The sequence below is a fragment of the Pygoscelis adeliae genome, unplaced genomic scaffold (genome assembly GCF_000699105.1).
Source record: "Pygoscelis adeliae isolate BGI_AS28 unplaced genomic scaffold, ASM69910v1 Scaffold218, whole genome shotgun sequence".
Lineage (NCBI taxonomy): Eukaryota > Metazoa > Chordata > Aves > Sphenisciformes > Spheniscidae > Pygoscelis > Pygoscelis adeliae.
This window is the reverse complement of record NW_008825433.1, coordinates 4,518,471-4,524,580: the sequence shown is the minus strand read 5'-3', so window position 1 is coordinate 4,524,580 and position 6,110 is coordinate 4,518,471. Positions and strand designations below refer to the sequence as shown.

The window sequence follows — 6,110 nt, the reverse complement described above, 5'->3', positions numbered from 1 at the left end:
CCCCCGCACAACCCACGGCGAGCCCCGCCGGGCTCCCTCCCCTCCCGGGGGGGCGAGGGGTGAGGTGCTTTTGCACCCTATTGGACTTTGCTGCCGATTTTTTTCTTAGGACCGAGGGGACGGGTGGGGGCTGGTCTGTGGCAGGGCTGGTGTCGAGCTGCTTGATTTTTTTTCTCTTCTATTATTATTATTTTTTATTATTATTTTTGCAGTTACAGTGCTTACTTCTGCTCCTTGTTTGCAGGCAAGGCGGCAAATGGCAAGCTCGAGTATCCCCCTGAGAGTTCTGGCTCCCGCTGCCCTTCAGCTTCCGAGGGCAGAGAGGAGGGCAGGGGGCAGAGGCTCGGGATTGCACCCTGTGCCCCCGCTGAGCACAAGCCCTGGGTTGAGAGAACAGCCGGGATTTACTTTAGCCAGCCGCACAGCCCCCCTTTCCTTCTCCCAGCCCTCTCTTAATTCTTGCTTTACAAGATCTGCATTTCCAATACACTGGGAAAAAATAAATAAAAGCAACCCACAAGACTTGCCTCTCATAACAAGCCAGCTTTATCTTGGCTTACAACTCAGTTGTGCGTTGCTGTAAAGTCCTTCTGGAAGGCATGCCTCTGCCTCTAACAAGCCAAACTCTCTGAGCTCTGAAGAGAGACCCCAGTGAGAGAATCCAGCCCCCCCGCTCCCTCTTTTTTTAACAGCACGCAGCCAGTCTCTTGTGTGAGCTCTGGCAAAGATCAGTTCAGTCTCGCTGACTATGGGTAAGTCTTTGTAGGTCACTTTTTAATGATCTATTTCTTTAATGGAAACAATTCCGCCTTTCTCCTTGAGGGCTGGGATGTTAATTTGAGTTTGGGTCCGTTTTGTAAAATAGCCATTTTAAATAGAGGGTGTTTAGCTTCCTTTCTTTTTTCTTTCTTCTTCCCAGTATATGTGTTTTCTCCCACTCTGCATGTCCAGAGGAAAACTGCAGGACCCTCTGAAGGCTAGAAAGATGAGGAGTACCATGAGTTTGTGGTGCAGAAACCTGGTCAGGGCAGGTTATTTAATCTTTTCAAACAAGTAATCTGCTTCTAGCTGAACTTTATTTATTTTGTTTTAGTGTGCTTGCTGCTGAGTAGCTGTCACTTGCTGTAGAATGGCCTCTCTGCTCAGGATCGTAGCAAGAGGGACAGAGCTTAAAACTGGTTTTGTTTAAATGTGCCTTAGAAGCTTGCCTGTTGTATTTTTTCATCCACTTCAGTGGAATTGCATTTGATAGAGTTGCTGCTAAATTAGATCTTCAGAATAACTTACTGATGTTTTTGTCTTTTTCTCTCAGAGAGAGATTGGAGAAGCTGTGTACAAAAGAAAGCACAGATACAGACATGCAGTAAGATGAAGGCATCCTTTTAAGCCAAAATGGTACACTACTTCTATCTATTCTCTTACTTAACTACACAAAGGAGAAATCCAGTCTCTTCCCTCCTCTCCCCTCCCCTGCCTCTTCAAACTATCTGTTGAGACCGTCAGGAGCCTTAATACGCAGCTCTCTCTGAGTGCAGCCCAGAGCAGTGTCTCGTGGAATCAGCACGCTGCAAACTTCTACGGTGACTAGTAGTTTTCATATTGTCTTTCCCAATCCTGCCTTCAGTCCACTACCCTGCGCTGATTTCATGCCTTGTGCAGCCAGCACTGTTTGTTTGGATGCGAGATTGTTGTTATTGATGGCTCAGGCAGAGCTGGATTGACGCTGTTATATTTGCAAGGATAGATAAATGGGGATTAGAAACTAGACCTACTGCCCCCCTCCACTTTGGCTTGTCCTAAATGTTAGTCTCTCGCCTTAGCTTTAATCTGTACTTGAGCGTTCTGTGTTGTGAATGTCGGTCTCGTGTGGCACTTAATGTAGAAATTATGGGAACTCAAGTGTCATGTTTCAGATCTGTTTTTCTGTTTTTGAATATTTATTTATGGAGTTGGGGAGAGGCATCTTTATGGGTCTATAAATATATTTTACTTTAGTAAATCTGCTGAGATTAAATCAGATTAAATGAGATAAAGTATCCATGTGATGTACCCTTTAAATAATACACCCACATGGATGCGAACAAAAGACCTCTGTCTAGGAGAGCAGAGTTGTTGGAGAGGTTTATTGAGATGAATGGTATAAATAAAATGTGTGTAAGGGGGTTTCTGGGAAAGCAGCATTTGCAATGGAGGTACAATCTAATTAGGAGTCAAGGTGCTTTTAGCCTGCTACCTGAAGAGGCTTGTTATATAAATTGGCATTTGTTGTAATGACTGAAGTGTGTCTGAAACCCTCTTCTCATTAGTTGATCCCATCCTTTCAGCCTTGTTTGTTGCAATAAGACAAGGCTGGCCTGATATGGAAGGCAGTTCAGCAGACTGCCAAGAGGCAACTTTTATTAGCCTTTTGTGGTACCCCATTTCCCAAACTGCATGTGCCTTTCAGTCTGGGTGCATTAATGCTGCTGGTCAAGATGGGGAGCAAGCTGTAATAGATCTCTAGGAAATGTCAGAATTTGGGGGAGGGAGGAAGAGATAAGGAGAAAGGGGACATGCCCTTCCAGGCTTGGAGTTACAAACACTTAGACTGTAAATTAGACTGATAGGGGAGAACGGGGAGTGTTACCAAAGGGAGGAGTACACTTCTTGCTTCCTAGTCAGCCTTGCAGACTTTGGGACTTGTGTAACTCTGGTTCAGAGTGTGCACAGGGCTGCTGCTCTGCTTACTCCATGTGCAGTATATAATTAACACTTCTTCTGAGTTGTCTTGCAACTAGCACAGTCCAGCTGATCAGCAGCAGCCTTTCAGGCTGAATAAAATAGTGGGATGTTATGTCCCCCGCCTCTCATAATTCATCTGCAGAAAAGGCATTTCAGGAATGGTCATCGCAGTGTGTGATGAGGGGCTATAGCAAGGTGATGGAAAGGGAATAAAAGGAAGGGTTAGGCTGGGCAGCAGGGAAAGCTGCCTGGCACCGTGATCAGAGGGGCTGGATGGGCTGCAGTACTTCAGGCGCTTGAAACTGGTGGGGGGTGAAGCACTTGCGGTAGAAGTAGTCCTGCCCTGGCCTCTGAGGTGGGGAATAAATGACCCAGCAAAGCTCTTTCTTTAAAGAGACACCATCACACTGAATCACCCATGAGATGCCACTATGGGCAGCCAAAAAGTCTAGTGGAAGAATATTTTCTTGTGTCTGTGATGGAGGAGTGTCATGGTAAAATGTATCCTGGGCTTAGGCCATAAACATCTGCGCTTTTTTATTTAATGTACATATGACATGATTTGTTTCCTGCTCCTTTTACCTGTAAAGTAAAAGCCTCTTTTCCTAGAGTTTTCAGTGCAGGATGCCTCACACCCTCTTGCAGCCTGTTGGGCGCGCCTGTCTTTTGCTGCCAGTTCCTGGGGGCACAGACACACTCTAATGTTAACCTTGAGCCTGGCGACCTGCGTCAGTCCCTCTCCTCCGCCTATAGCTGTTCTGCCAGCAGGAACAAGGAGTCCAGATGAGGAGCTCTTTAGCTCTCTTGCTGTTATCCCGGTGCACGCTGTGCCCTTCAGAAATGGGTGAGCAGATCACTGGCTAAAGTAGTGGTGGAGCTGGCTCCTGTGAGCCATTTCTTGGCTGATTCTGTTTGGAAAATGCAATGTATGAGCACAATGGTCCTCCAAACTACATATATATATATTTATATGTGTGTGTGTATATATACACACATGTACACAGATCCTTTGTGCTCAGCCATTTCTCCTCGTTGTCCAGCCCTTAAATCTATGGTGGCTTGGGCTGTAGCCTTTTGGTTCCAGGAATGAGTTTTGTAACTGGAGGGCTATAGAAATAGTCTCATCTAAGGACTGGGACGGTCCAAGATTTGCATAGTTCTTTAGCAGCTCTTTAAGGTCAAGGCATTAAATCTGTCCAGCCCTGTGCTTCAGCGTGCCTTGCTGTTCTCCAGCTGTAGTGTGTCAGATTCACCCTCCTGTGACACCAGAGCCTCTGTTTTTAGGTCAGGTCAGTAGCTTCACACACCAGATAAGCCCTCAATTGGCTTTAATATGCAGAACTAGAAAACTGACATTATCCTCTTGACAGGTTGTTTGCAACTTGCTGGTACAAGTCAAAATATTTCACTATAGGTGTCATCAGAAACCACCATCCTATGCTAATTTTTGTGGGAACATGAAGACAGATGTTGAATAATTTGACATGAGCAGCATAGCTTTTAAAATTATCACCGTGTCAGGTTTGCACTGGATTTTTTTGAAATATATATGTGTATTTCAGATGAGCTTAAGAGATAGGGGAGGGAGATATAGTAAGTGGCTCCCAATAAGTGGAAGATGCAGCAGAAGATGGCCTTGGAGGTTCAGTAGTCAAGACAGCAATTCAGCAGTGGCAGTAAGGGATGCTGTGCTGCTGAGGCTGCTGTTCTTATTTTTAAGTAACAAGACAAAGTGATTTCCATGCTGGAAACTCAGAGATCTTGTGACACTTCCCATCAACCAGAAGCCCTACTGTTCTGCCTGTGTTTTGACTGGAGTTGCTGCTATTCTGCTTTCTTGAACAGTGCAGTTTCAGGCTTCCAGTCCCTCCCTCCACACGTACTGTGCTCTCTTGGTTCATTAAGCGTAGTCTATGCTTAAGAGTCTTGCCTGTGTGGCTACGGCTTCTCATGAGGAGGGCAGAGTTGAGGGGTGGGGAAAAATTGCATTCTGCCCAACGCCAATGGGCTGGCAAAAGCAGTAGAGATATGAATTTCTATTAGTGAAAGACTGCTTGGGGTGGAGGGTGTTTCTTAACTCCGTTTGTGGAAATGTCCCGATCCCCACCTGCAAAAGGTTTCTTTAGCCAGCATAAGGTAGGTCCACAGTCAACTGGTTTGCCTGTGTAGCTCTGGAGAGACAGTTCACTGGTGAAGTTCTCATCAGGGTAGGTGAGATGTTGGTATTTTATGTACAGAGGGGTTGCTGTGTTGTGTCCTCAGAGGGGGCTGCATTTTGCTGTGGGGAAGATGAGCGTTCAGCTTGTGATGGGCTCCCTCCAGGCAAGAGACGGTGGAAAATGTTGGTTTGTGCTCAGAGATGCTGGAGGTACCCGCATCTGGTAGTACAATGCAGGTTTCTTTAGGCTATACCTGGTAGCCAGGTAGACTGAAACTATTAAGAAAACTTTGAGACCATTTCTGCTCTCAAGCAGTCAAGGTGAACACATCAAGTGCCTGTGTCCCAGCCACCTTTTGCCAGTCATCAGCTGCTGGTGTTGCACGGGTTTAAATTCAGAAGGGGAAAATGTGCCAATGTTCCCCCCCCCCGGCTTGTGGAGGAAGGGGGAGGGTTATAGCACTGACACTGCACAGCCGAATGCAGAACTGGCAGGGCCTCCAGGATCCGCCAGAGTGATGTGCTGCGAAAAAGTGGGAGAGGAGAGTGCATGTGTTTTATGTCTCTGTGCCCATGTTTAACTGGTGAGATCTCTACTCTGTTAGGATCCAAAGTACTTGCTTTGAAAAGAAAAAAGCTTTCATCTGCCCTTTATTTCGGGGAGGGGATTGAAGGAACAATAGAGGCTTGCTTTTTATAGCCAAGCACTTGCTTAGTTTTTAAAAGAAGAAATTAAATGTGTGATAACCCATGGAGCTCATGATCAAAAGTGCTGCATCAAAGAGCCAGGAAAGGGAGATCCCGGGCATCAGCTGATCTTGGCTCAAGAAAAGTTAAGTCAGAGAAGGGCTGTTACCAACAGGTTAGCTGGGACAGGGCTTGTTGGGAGGCAGAGCGTTTTCAAGCCCTGTGTCAGGTGTTTCTTGGGACGAAGGCTTTGACTCCCCGCTTGTTTTCCTGACTTCTGCCCAGGTGCAACAGGGCGGCTGCAGGCGACTCCTGCTTTCCCTCCCGCCCAAGGGAAATGGGAACGAAGCTGGCCCTCCTTCACCGTCCTGCCTGCGGGCTCCTCTCCAGCCGTGGCTGGGGAGCGCAGTTGGGCGGGGGGGGGCCGTGCCGCTCCGCCGCTGCCCGGCAGAGGGAGGCGTTGCACCGCCCCTTCCCCCGGGGGGGGTGCCCGGGGGGGCGCCCCTTCCCCCGGCGGCGGGGGGGGGGGGGCGGGGGGCGCGGG

At 47.6% G+C, this 6,110-nt stretch overlaps 1 protein-coding gene across 1 annotated transcript in view; it reads left to right on the top strand.

The window, feature by feature from the left end:
• Positions 1–6,110, top strand: part of MDGA1 (MAM domain containing glycosylphosphatidylinositol anchor 1) — a 146,725-nt gene that overhangs the window by 694 nt on the left and 139,921 nt on the right. The gene's annotated exons all lie outside the window — the stretch shown is intronic.